The sequence below is a fragment of the Pinus tabuliformis genome, chromosome 3_2 (assembly GCF_031772625.1).
Source record: "Pinus tabuliformis cultivar Carrire ecotype Pingquan chromosome 3_2, CPIR1, whole genome shotgun sequence".
NCBI lineage: Eukaryota > Viridiplantae > Streptophyta > Pinopsida > Pinales > Pinaceae > Pinus > Pinus tabuliformis.
In genome coordinates, this window is record NC_142302.1 from 276,929,420 (window position 1) to 276,943,853 (window position 14,434).

Consider the following 14,434-nt stretch of genomic DNA (forward strand, 5'->3'; position numbering starts at 1 on the left):
ATGACTGAAGTGATGATGATGATTTGTTCAATGATGACACATCCAATTGAGTGATGGTAGTGACTGAACATATAAATCTTGAAGAAGTTTAAATAATCCTAGACACACTAACTAGTGATCAAAGTTTTTACATGGAAGACCTAGTGAAATGACAAAAACTTGACCTTAAACCCTAATGGACATTCTAAAAGAGAACATTTGATCACTGGTGGAAGGAAAAACTGACTAAAACTAATGACTCTAGCTGGGGATGGTAGCTCCATAGGAGGTTTCAAGAACACCATAGACCTAGTAGCCTTATTCATTGGGCATGGAGTCAAAATGCGAAACCTAACTTGAATATGAAAAATGACTGGCTAAATTTTACAAACAATAAACAAAGCGAACAAAAAATTTAAACCATCAGGTGATAAAGAAGTCTTATGTCCTTCTCCTCGGGCTTCAAACTCTCAAGATAGCCACTCATTGAAAATTTCCAGAATTGTTTTCAGATGTATTAGTGCTTGAGAGGCCTACCATTGATTTCTCCTTCTGAATAACTTTGGCCATTCATTTCTTCCAACACATAAGCATTCTTTCCCCTGAATGCTTAGATTTTGTGCGGTCCCTTGCATAGGTTTTCAAACTTGTCATGTTTTCCCTTCTCTTCATTCCATGCATCCCAACGAAGAACCACATCACCCAAGTTAAAGTTGTCTTCTTTGGTCTTGCAGCAATAAACCTTTTTAATCCTTTCCTGAATATTGGAATTATTTTGAAATAATTCTTCCCTAGTTTGATGTAAATGGATCATTTAACTTATCCTCCATTGCACATCATTTGGTTTGCTGCTCACTTCCTACAGAAGTTTCATGACGAGAACATCAAGGGATGAAGGAAAAATAGTATCAACCCCATACACCAATTGAAAAGGAGACATGCCTATGGATTTTTTAGTACTCACTCTGTCTGCCCATAAATAATTAATGAGCTTTTGTGCTAGTTCTTTTTATTGACCTCCAGAACTTTCTTAATGATGTTGATCATAGATTTGTTGGAGGAGTCAACTAGCTCATTCCCTTGTGGGTAATAAGTGGTAGAATGCCCCAATGTAATATGGTACTTTTCACAGAACTCCACCATCTTCTTGGACTTGAAAACAATAGGATTGTCAGTGATTATTTTCTGCGGGTAGCCAAATCTAGACAAGATATTAGTTTCAATAAACTGAATGACAACATAATTGTTGGCATTATGATTCTGGTATGGCTTTATGATACATATGTTGTACTTGATGGCAACCCACTCATCTCAGATAATAAATTATAGTGTAGAGAAAAGTTCACGCACTTTTATGCAGAGAAACGTTTATTTCATGTAGAGAAAATTTCACGCACTTTTATGCAGAGAAAAGTTTATTTCATGAAGAGAAAAAGTTCACGCACTTTCATGCAAGGAAAAGCGTGTATATGTTGGAGAACTTACCTTTGGTCCATGGTAGTTAGTCCTTGGTATTTGAACCTATGAGGAAAAGCACGTATATGTTGGAGAACTTACCTTTGGTCCATGGTAGTTAGTCCTTGGTATTTGAACCTATGGTTTTGGACCATGGTACGCACTTTCATGCAAGGAAAAGCGCGTATATGTTGGAGAACTTACCTTTGGTCCATGGTATTCATGTGTGTGCCTTATGTGTGATGATCTATTCTCTATTACGACATCTGTTATCTGATAATATGGTTGATAATGTTCTAATGCACTCATTGAAGATCAATTAACTTAATCATAAGAAGTTGTGGAAGTAGCATATATGAATCTGATTATGGAAATGAAAAAGTTTTATTAATGTGATAATACTGATTCACCCCCCCCCCCCCCATCTCAGTATTATTTCCAACAATTGGTATCAGAGCAGGTCCTTTGATAGAAGCTTGATCGCTTGAAGGAGATCCGTGGAACAATGGGAAAGAAGCTTAAGAAGAAAGCACCTAAGAAAAGAAGTCATCTCAAAAGAACTATGACAGTGGGAGAATCGATTGGGGATTAGGTATAAGAAGCTCTTCAGATTCAGAATCAGATTCAGAATCATTATCAGGTATGAATATATTATCCTCTGATGTTCCAGCTATCTTTCCTTTTGGAAGAGATGAAAGTGATAGCGAAACTACTGAATTTGCTCTTATGGGTGAACAAGAAAGATATCAAATAGAGACAGAATTTAAAAGGCTGACAGACAAAATTATGTTGGGTGTGGAGCCTGATTATCTTCTATATTCAAAGGTATCGCCACATAGGACCCCAGTTCGAAATGGGGGCGGCAACGCCGCCCGTAAAATATTCGCTGCAGGGGGGGTCCAGGGGGGGGCGGCTGCGACCTTTGGGAGCCCCCCCGGTGGGGGGTTTCGGGGGCAGTGCCCCCGAAGCTAAAAACAGCTGTAAAATTGCCTTGTAAAAGTATAGTAATTTCTAGTCAATCTGGGCCGTTCATTAGGCGGATGATCTGACGGTAGAACTTATGTTTAGTTTAGGGTTTTTTGCCCTAGAAGGCAACCCCTCTCTTTGTATGAGGGTATTGTATTTGAGGCTGTGAGATAGAGGTGTATTCTGTAAGCGAGAAACAGAGAGGTGAGACTGTGAGAGAAAACAGAGGATATTACAGCGGATTTGCTGTAGGTTGTGTCTCTTCATTTTGCTGGATAATAAAAAGGAAGGACTGGCTGTTCGGGGTGGACGTAGCCCAAACTGGGTGAACCACGTATATCTGTGTCTCTCTTGTTTTGTGCGTTTTCTGTGTTTATATTTCTGCAATATTTTATGTGTTCCATTGCTTCGTAATATATAATTTTTTAACAAATTAGAGATCAACAAGATATATTGAACAAAAGGGAATGTGATTTCAAAGAAGAAGCTACCAAACTAAAGGCCCAACTAGAAGAATGAAACAAGGTAAGAAAGCTACTCAAGGACAAGGAAGACCAATGTCAAAAATTGCAGCATGAAGTGACATCATTAAGAAAAGAAGTCAACGAAAGAAGCACAACCATCAAGAAACTCAAAGATAGATCCAGCTACTATGAAAATCTTGAAGCTACAATCCTCTCACTAAAAGGAGATCTTGAAGAATCAAAGAAGCAGAATACAGATCTACTCCAAGCTATTGCAAAACCAGAAAATGAAGTCACCAGCTTAAAATCTCAACTAGAATGTGTCTTCCGAGTTCGTCAAATGCAGCAGGATCTGAATGAAGAACAAGAAAAGGAGATTCTCAAACTAAGGGAACAAATGGAAGAAGGAAGGAAAGCTGAAGAAGATTTGAAAAAGCAATCTCTTGAAAAGGAAGAACAACTTCAGGCTGAGGTAAATATCTTGAAAGGTAAACTAGAAGAAAAGGATAAGCTTTTACGATTTCAAGATAGTTCTAAAGTCTTGGATGATATTCTTAGTAGTCAAAGGTCTCCTGCTATAAAGACTGGTCTTGGTTTCCATGAATCTGTTGAAGGTGAATCTAGTTCACAAGGTGAGGCAAGGAACTCTAAAGAGAAATCTAAAGTGATCAACGAAGAAATGAAAGATCAATCTCATCATCAACCAAGAAAAGAGATTCCTCAAAGAAAATCCTTTACTCCTCCTATGAATAATGTTGAATGTTATGTATGTCATAATCTTGGACATGTTGCAGCTAGATGTAGAAGAAGAAGGGTTCAAGACCATTATGCAGAAAGATCATCACATTCAAGGTACTTTTATGGATATTGCTTTGCTTGCAATATGTTTGGTCACAAAGCTGCTGATTGTTACAGGAGGAATATGAAACATGTAAGATGTTATGCATGTAACAAGCTTGGACATATAGCTAAGGAATGCAGGAACAAAGTGTGGGCACCATATCAAAAGGAGAAAATGTCATCATCACGCTTGAAGATATGGAGGAAAAAGGAAGTACAGTCAGAAAAAGGCGGCACTGCACAACGTACAGACATACCAGAATCAGAGGGAGCTGAAAGTACAAAACTTCAGTGTCCTGAATCTCATATGCAAACTCCATAAAGGAAAGTTGCATATATACGCGAGTTAGTTACTGCATAGTCGCGTATATGATTGTTTGAAGAAAGGCAGTAGGGACAGATTCAAGAGAAGGATCAGTTTTGCTCTAGTTAATAATAATGATGTGTGGATATGATGGTTAGAAGTGTTTTGGTTCTAACTTGATATTGATGATGTCTTGATACTTCTTATTGATATGCATGATCAGACAGATGGCACAGGTTTAGAGGGAGCATATGGACTTAATGCATTATTGGCATTATGGTTAATAGTCCTTGGTGATGATACTTATATGGATAAATGATTCATCTTGTTATGGTTATGAGTTGTTCACATGGTTCTTGGATCAGATTTATGGTTGATTCTCTAATGATGCTTGCATGGGAAGCACTTAGCTTGAATTCACATCTTCTTGATGTTGAGTCACTCATATGCTGCTGTCATCATATGCATAAAGATCATATATTACAGTTATGATTCCTTTCATTCTTGGCACAAATGGATGAGGATTGTTGGCTGGATACAGGGATGATTATTCAAAGTTGCATTGTTGGAGACATGATGATAATGAGCTCTTATCTATATGATGATAGGATTGTTTCATACATATGTTGATTAATGCAGATATTCCCAATTGATGATACTTGATTCATGTAGATCTGGATGGCTATGATGTTTCTCACATAGAATGTGAAATTCTGTTGATGCGGACATACCTTGATGATTCATGCACTAATACAAGTTGCTGTTGACAGATACTATGGAGCAGATCATAAAGTGTTGTTGCTGATGTTCATCTTATTTAGGTGATGTCATATCAAGACTCATGATGTAATAGTGTCATCTCTTCAGGTCATGTAACGACCTATATTGGTTTCCCCACTATGCCTGGGATGAAGATGTAATGTATTTGGTTTTCATTTTTCTGATATATCCCCACTTGGTTGGGTGATGGATGTATGTATTGAATCTTTTAGGAAGGTCATTTGTGATGTAGAACATCCTTTTGCAGACCTTGCTTACAGTCAGGGGGAGCCTGAGCATGAACAACACTATATAGCAGAGCAGACATTTTAGCTTGTTCTCATAAAGAGCATGATCATATTGGTGCACCATGACATATACAAAGGGGGAGCTCATTCAGAGATTTCAACAGGTACTCAGGGGGAGCTTATAATGCATTGTTGGCATTATGGAGGACGTACAGAAGGAGATCTTGGATGTTGGTCTGATTATTGCTGCAATCTATCTCTTTCATGGTCATTTATGGTGTTTGGTGGATTATGTTTCTTCTTTACAGATCTGGTTCATATTTAGGGGGAGCATGCTCTTAGGGGGAGCATAACCCTTTGCCCTTGATGTCAAAGGGGGAGAATGAGCTGAAGATTTTGAGGTTGCCATCAAGTCCAAAGGGGGAGATTGTTGGCATTATGATTCTGGTATGGCTTTATGATACATATGTTGTACTTGATGGCAACCCACTCATCTCAGATAATAAATTATAGTGTAGAGAAAAGTTCACGCACTTTTATGCAGAGAAAAGTTTATTTCATGTAGAGAAAAGTTCACGCACTTTTATGCAGAGAAAAGTTTATTTCATGAAGAGAAAAAGTTCACGCACTTTCATGCAAGGAAAAGCGCGTATATGTTGGAGAACTTATCTTTGGTCCATGGTAGTTAGTCCTTGGTATTTGAACCTATGAGGAAAAGCGCGTATATGTTGGAGAACTTACCTTTGGTCCATGGTAGTTAGTCCTTGGTATTTGAACCTATGAGGAAAAGCGCGTATATGTTGGAGAACTTACCTTTGGTCCATGGTAGTTAGTCCTTGGTATTTGAACCTATGGTTTTGGACCATGGTACGCACTTTCATGCAAGGAAAAGCGCGTATATGTTGGAGAACTTACCTTTGGTCCATGGTGTTCATGTGTGTGCCTTATGTGTGATGATCTATTCTCTATTACGGCATCTGTTATCTGATAATATGGTTGATAATGTTCTAATGCACTCATTGAAGATCAATTAACTTAATCATAAGAAGTTGTGGAAGTAGCATATATGAATCTGATTATGGAAATGAAAAAGTTTTATTAATGTGATAATACTGATTCACCCCCCCCTCTCAGTATTATTTCCAACAATAATCAGTAGCTTGCTTGGTTGGAATTGCTTCAATCCATTTTGTAAAGTAGTTTGTGGCTGTCAGGATCCACTTGTGTTGTGTAGACGACGAAGGATGTATTTCTCCAAAAAAATAAAAACCCCACTGCTGAAATGGAGCTGAGACCGAAACTGGTTGCAAAGGAAATGGTAAAATTTTTCTTTTCCCTTGAAAAATATGGCACTCATGGTAGCTCATTACTGTTCTGTACACATCTGCAAAAACAGTAGGCCAATAAAACCCATCCCTTAAGATTTTGTTGGTTGTGGTTTTCCAAAAGAGGTGGCCACCACAATCTCCTTTGTGGAAATCAATCATCACATCCTTAGCTTCATTTTCAACAAGACAGTTCAATAATACACCACTTAGATCTTTCCAAAACAAAATACTATCAAGAACACAATATTTTGAAGCTTTCAGTTTTAATGATCTACTTTTACCTTTGGGCACTTCTAGCAGTGGATTTAAATGTTGCAATACATAAACTATGTCGGAGTACCATGGAGATATAGTGAACATATCTAACAGTTGTACCTATGAATCTTTTGCTTCTTCTTCGTGATCAGATTGATATCTAATGCATGCAAGTTAGATTCAGCCATGAGTTTGGCCAAACCCTGTCCCTTAATGAGCTTTGTTGGCTTTATTTCTAGACCATATTCTAACATTTATGCTATCCATTTTCCTCTCCAACCTTTTGGATCAGTTTGCGTAAGGAATTCCTTTACTGCTACTATTGGAAGATAAGCTATAGTATGAGAATGCAGAATATATGCTCGGAAGTATTTTAGTGCTTTTACCAAAGCCAAAGCCTGCTTCTCAATAATGTTGTACTTTAGTGCTACATCCCTTATTGTTGGACTGAAAAATTCTATCGGTTGTTCATTTTTTTTATCCTTCTTTTGCATCAATATTGCTGCCAAAGTATGTTCCAAGGCGAATGAAAATATGATAAAATCTAGAGTATAGTCGGGACTGATTAAAGTAGGAGCAGTGGATAATGAAAATTTGACTGTATTGAAAGACTTTTGGCATTTTTAGACCATCTTACCTCACTGTCTTTTTTCAACATGTCTATCATCTCTCTCAAATTCTCAACGAGGTTGGGGATGGATCTCCTTAAAAAGTTAATTTTCCCATTGAATGAAAAAATTTATTTCTTGTTCCTCGGAAAATCTAACTATTGAATAGTTTCAACTCTTGTGGGGTCAATTCTAATGCCATCCTTGGAAATGATGTGGCCCAACAACTTACCTTCCTCCATGGCGAAAAGGCTCTTTTTAGGATTCAGCGAAATGCCAAATTTTCTGCATCTCTGAAAGACAATTCTTAGATGATGTAAATGTTTGTCATCAGATTTAGAAAAAATTTTGAGATCATCTAAGTAAATGACTAGAAAAACATCCTTTTCATTGGCAAAAGCAATGTCCATGGCCCGCTGGAATGTTTCTCCTACATTCTTTAATCCAAACGACATTTTGGTGTACATAAATGTACCCCATGGTGTTGTGAAGGCTATTTTCAGTTGATCATCCTTGTGCACTAAAATCTGATTGTAGCCCAGTATCCATCAAGCAATGACATTCTGGAAGATCCAACTACCCTTTGCAGGATGTGGTCCATCTTTGGCAGGGGATAGTTGTCCTTTAAGGATACTTTGTTCAGATTTCTGAAATCGATACAAAGGCGAATCTCCCCGGTCTTCTTTCTCACCAGCACGAGATTTGACATCCATTCAAAAAATCGAATAGGAACTATAATACCAGATTTGTAAAGCCTATTTACCTCCTTTTCGATGGATGGCAACAACTTAGGATTAATCCTCCTCAGCTTCTGGCGAAATGGCTTTTGATCAGGTTTGACCAGTATAGTGTGTTGAATGATGTTTTTATCATACTCCTTCAAATCTAAATAGTCCCAAGCAAATACATCAGAAAATTTTGTCAACAAAGCAATATACTTACTTTTGATCTTAGGAGATAGAGACCTTGATAATTTGACCATCTTGGGCTTATCTATTGTGCCAATGTTTACATCCTCAACACCTTTTTCTGTAGGGACCATGGTGGGCTTTCTAGCAACATCATCACCATTGAATAACTCTTCCAAAGGTACAAGACCTCGTGGAATGTTATTTTCTTTCAACTCCCAAATTTTAACCTCTGTTGCTTCAATTTCTTGATCATCTTCATCACATGTATCATCAATATGGGAATTTAGAAATTCATCCTCCATCTGCAAAAAGTTGTTGATCTGTTTGTCGTCCCAAAACACCTGCCAATATCTCAGATTGTCAAGGATAGCTGGGTGGTGTTTGACATGAATTGAATACTTCTTACCTGAATGGTTAGGAATCTTAACCATACTTACTGCAGTAGCAAGAGAATCAACCATCATATTATGATTTCTAGGAAACAAAGATAAAGTATAGTCTAAAAAAGTCTTGAGAATTTCAAGGACAACATCTCTATAAGCTCGCATCTTTGGATTCTTGACCTAGTACTCCCCTTCTACCTATTTAATTATTAACTTGGAGTCACCATAAACTAAAATTCTCTTTGCGCCCAGTTTTTTTAGAATTTTAAGGCCAGCAGTTAGTGCTTCATACTCCACCTCATTATTTAAACAATCAAAAGCCAATTTATAAGAAATTAATCTTACATTTTGAGGAATTTTACATCACTGATGCAAGGGGCCATGAATCCACATGCCGATTCCAACTCCTTCCTTCCCCAATGCGCCATCAAACTCCATGGTCCATAGACCTTCTTCCTCATTGGGAAGCAAAATTTTAGAGGACTGATCTTTCTAATTTTCAGGAGGATGACTTACTCTCTCAATAATCAGAGTTTTTAGCACTAATTCAACAAGCTCTTCGGATGAAATTTCTGGCTGCAAACTTTTAGTATCATTTTCCTGTTTTTCTGCAATCAAATCTTCCTACACACTACTTATGACATCCGAATCTTCTAAAATTTTAACAATTTAACTATCATCATAAATTGAATTCAAATCACTATCGAAAATGAAAGACTCTAGATTGGTATGTACAACATAGATAGGGTGATTATTTGGTCTTTCTTTGCTACTAATCATGAATTTCATCTTCTTCTCCCAATATAGTTTTCTATGTTGCCCAAATACTAGTATAGTAGCATATGAAAAATCAAGTTGCAAGGTTCCTTTTAGTCTTCCTGCTGCCGCCCCCCACCCAAGACTGTGAAAGCAACATGCCAAACCGTGGAGGTATATCAATGACCACTACATCCATCAATACATTTTTGACTGGAATTTGGTCGAGGGACACTACTAGATCTTTGATAAGGCCAAGGCATTTGAATCTCCCTGAATCAAAGGAATACAAATCATGGTAAGGTTGAGTAATATCTAATCCTATTTTTTCAATAATAACTTTTGGCATCATGTTATGTGAGGTGTCAGAATCTAACATGGCATTATGGAGTATAAACTCATGGAGTTTCAAACTAAGATAGAAAGAAGGAACTTCATTATCCTCGGGACTTCCCTCTACAGCTGGACCAAATAAAATTGTAGGCTCATCATTGGCAACATTGACAACATCTAACATTTTATCTGCTTTCAACATCTTAGCAATCTAGAATTTATACTTTTCATTATGAACTCATTCAGTTAGAGGAATTGAAACCTTCAATTTGGAAATTTCATTCTCTAAGCTAAACAAATTGGATTTTTTGTCTACTCATTTTGCTGCAGTGTCTTTCCTTTTAGGTTGTCCTTTAACTTGAGATTCCTTTTTCTAACTATCAGTTTGAACCTCCTTTTCCTTCCTCACATTGCTGGTAGAAGATTCATTATTTTTATCCCGACTCAGAATGACAATTTCTTTTTCTTTGTTTTGATTTGTAAGAGCTTCTTCTTTGTCTGGTACATCTTTCTGAACATTCTTCCTTTTCTGATGCAATGTAATAGGTACATTTATGCTCCTCAAGTTGTATTGTTTCTGCAAATGATTGAGGGAATTCTGATATCCCCTTTGATACTCTCCAGTCTGCATTGCCCATGAATCATCATTGGCAAGGATAAGCTGCTGATCATTTGGTGTTATTAGTTCCTAAGAAAAATGATCTTCCTTAGTAAAAAAGGTAAGTGATTCATATTCTTCAAAGAAATGATTAGCCTCAACAATTTCTTCATCATCATCTTTCAGGCCTTGTGTGTAGTTTTGCTGAAATGGGGTTTTGTTCTGTCCTCGAGGATCCTAATTTTTCTATTCTTTCTGCTTATTTCGGAACTGTGATTGTTGTTGGCCCATGTAGTTCAGATTCCTTATCGAAGGCTCTGCTTGTATATCATCAATAGTCATTCTTTCCATCATCATTTGGATTATTTTAATCAGAGTGTCAAGTTTTACCTCGAAAGAAGAAGATGACTCCTCCTTAATAGTAAATTTCTTCTTAGGTTTCTCCGATTTAATTTTTGACTTTTTGATAAGAAAATTGGCTTCCACACTTACAACATTGTGTTGGAGAACGAGTGAAGGTTGTAGCCTTCAGCAAGTGGGTGTCTGCATACTGGTATGAGTATGCACCAGTACAAGAATGTAATAAGTTTTTGATATTAATAAGTTTTGAAGACTGAGATGACGACAACAGTGGTTTTCTCCCACATTCAGTTTCCACCTTAAATCCTAGTGTTCATGTGTGTTTCTTATGTGTGATACATTATTCTTTTCTTATTGCACCTATTTACTACTTATCAAATGCCTGATAAATCTCTTACATTCTCGTTCAAGTTTAACAGATAAACAATTTGTTGTTTTACAAGTTTACTGAGCATACACTAGTTTCTTTTACAACAGTCGCGTATATATGCTGGTTGGTTTCAGTCAAGTCATGTATACACTTCAGAAAAGAAAATTACTATTGTGAGTTTTTAAATACTGATTCACCCCAGCCCCCCTGTCGTAGTATTTTTCCAATAGTTGCAAGTGGGAAATGGTAATGTTGTACCTTGGAAGACAACCTTTGGTTGAGGAGAGGTCAGTGCTCAAGACATTTATTCAAAACTGTGATGAAATAAATTTGTTGTCCCATTATTTTAAAACCCTAGAAATTATAATTATAAAGACAGCACCTCTTAATATTTTTTCGGAAAAACAATCATTCAAAGTGGCCTTTCGATGCTGAATACAATTTTAATGAAAGTGTAGTGGGAAGTGATAGTGGAAAGCTTTCAACAACAGGCTGCTTAATGCAGAATCTTTGTCTTCAAATTTAGAGGAAATATGTAATTATCATGGAATGATATATAGAAAAGAGGAGTGCATAATTAAGGTACTTTTAACTTTAACTCATAGGAATCTGATTTTGCAGAACTATAAAATTAAAGGCCAACAACTTCATTACTCTCTTCTATGAAGAAAAACATAAAATGAAAATAACAGGAAACACATTTTGTACTCAATAGGTGTCTGGAATCACTTCGAAATATTTATTCAAATCCACATGAAGATTGAGAATACAAGTAGTTTCTGCTTCTGAGGTCCAAAACTTGGAACCCTCACTTCTCTTTCTAAATTGATTTTATACAAAATTTCAAAAAGGACAGTTAAGAAACTATCAACTGCCAAAAATGCTAACTTCCTAAACTACTTTGGAATTAATTTCTCTTTCGAACATTACATTTTTAAAAAGAGAAAAAATAAACACATCATTTCAAAAATATCTAAAAAGAAATTGTTGTACGACAAGTGGCACTGCTTCATTTAGTATTCTAAGACTCTCGTGCAGATGAAGGTCCAGCTTCGACACTTGCTGTTGTCGGTGACATCCATTCTTTGCATTTTTTCCAGATGGTTGTATATGAACCAAGACCCTTGAAAAACTTAGTGTGTGCCATTCTAAAGTTGGTAATCCTATTGTATGTTGGTTTGTAAACAAAAAGAGTTCTCATTAACCATAAAAGCTTGAAATCCATGTGTAAATAATTGACAATAATTTCTCCATTGAACACTGTTGTTCTTTCATGAGTTTAACTTATTTTTATTTTTGCGTCCCAACAAAGTTTCATAAGTCTCCTAGGTTAATAGGTTTCCCTGTTGGTCCCAACATGAAGGCAAAACTACTCTAGTTCTTTGATCAAAATCATTATTGAATTTCATTACATCTTATTTTACCTTTGTTAATTTTGTCTCAACTGTCTTCATGTACAAGTTTTTCACAACCATCTTACTAATCTCTAAGACATACTCAGTTTTGCATTCAACTCCTAATTGCTTTAATTGTTGTGAAGATCTTGAGTTAAGGAAATAAAGCATTTTCTTAGCAAACTGAGCTCGTTGATCTAACTTTTTATTATTAGAAGTGATGAAGTTTTCCAGGTCTCTGATAATGATCTTCTCCTCTTCCAATATAAACAATGATTCCCAGTGGTTCCTTATAGTATGGATGATATCATTCCATAAAATTTCTCTTCCTTGAATAAGGGACATATTTCCCTTCACCTTCTCCTTTAGCTCTTTAATTTCTTGAGAAGCAACCTAAAAATAATTTTTGTACTTCTCAACATTCTCCTTAGACATTTCAAAGTCTCTTTCAATGGATTCATAAATATCATCAAAAATGGAGACATAACAACAATGAGAATTGCAAAAATCCACAACGATATCAATGATCTCCATAGACTCAAATCAATAGTCATCTTCCAACCCTCAACGGTAGTCCAAGAACTGCAAGATATTGAAATGATGGCCTTAAACCCAATAAATTTTGGAAAAACCCTTTTTTCTTCGATAAATACATTATTCCTTTCAACCAGAGCCAAAACACAATTTGTAGAATAAAGGATTTTGGGCAGATCTAAGAACTCCCACTAGGAACCCTTCAAACTCTGATTATCATGGAGTTACATCTTTCTCTGATACCATTGATCCAGATCTTATGGGATAATATACAAGAGCCATGAATGTAGAGGCAAAGGAGATAAAACACATTGATATACCCAAACATTGAACATAAACTACACAATGAATGCCTCATAAGAAAAGAAGATAACTCTACCAAATGGTGAAATCATTTACAACTACATCGTCATGGACCAATCTATCCTTTTTGCAAGGTGATGCTAGTTACTTGCAGTATTCTTGATGCCTTACTAGGTTACATTATTCAATAACATGGTGATCTAGGGGATCAAAAAAATGTTCAAAAATAAACGTGCTCAAATTATCCTAAAACCAATGCCAAAGTGTAGATCTCCTTGTTATGATGCCAATGACACTTGAATTGCCTTGATCTGACATTGTATGAGGAAGTTATTACTTTCTGAAGTTTCTGGAAAACAATAAAAAAAAGTCAACTTGTAGGGTTGACTAGGCAGTATACAGGCTTCCACGTGGAAATATGTACACTGACATCGTGCTGACATCAACAGGGTGATTGTGCATTACAAAACCAATAAGTATAGGACACGTGACCCTATCATATATAGGCAATTGGCACGATTTGATAGGTTGATGGTGATTTGTTTTGGGCAAATCACGGAGTGGAACGTGGCCCTATCATAGGGTGCCATGTGGCACTCTGAATGAGGCCAAAATTTGGTTAAGGACTGGATGAGCCTCCACAGCATTCGACCCCACGAACTCTTGGTCATAATTCTGCCACTCTACCATTATGTTGTGTACTTGTTAATACATGGTTGAATGGTCATATTTAAAGTTGATCGGTTGCGTCGTTGGGGGAAGGGTCAGGCCGACGAGCGCGCTTGAATGACCCAACCTCAAATCACATGTATACATTGTGTCCATGGGAAAAGGTAGAAGGGGCGAGGTTCATAGCCCTAGCCATTGCTTTGTTTTATTATCACATGATCACTGACAAAACTTCGGAAGGAGTAGGCATGTGGCACCCTACCTATGCCTAGCCCTCGATTTTATTAACTATGATGTGACCAATAGTAGGGACAGTGAGCGTGTGAACCATGGTCTGCACCCCATGTTCACATTGTTACCATACGACCGACTTGGTGGTGAAAGCATAGGGGAACACCCTATTGACGTGCATAATTGTTCTACATTTTGCACCAAAATCGATGGGTTTCGTGGGCCAAACCTGCCAAATGTAACTGTGAAATTTTCAACTTGCAAGGCCACCAAAGGCCAGCTTGATTGCCTGTTTTGATAGAGGGGTGAATTTGCAAAACAGTTAGAATAGAAATGAAGAAGGATGCCTAACATGGCCATTTTTAGCCTTTTTGGGCCCAAGAAGA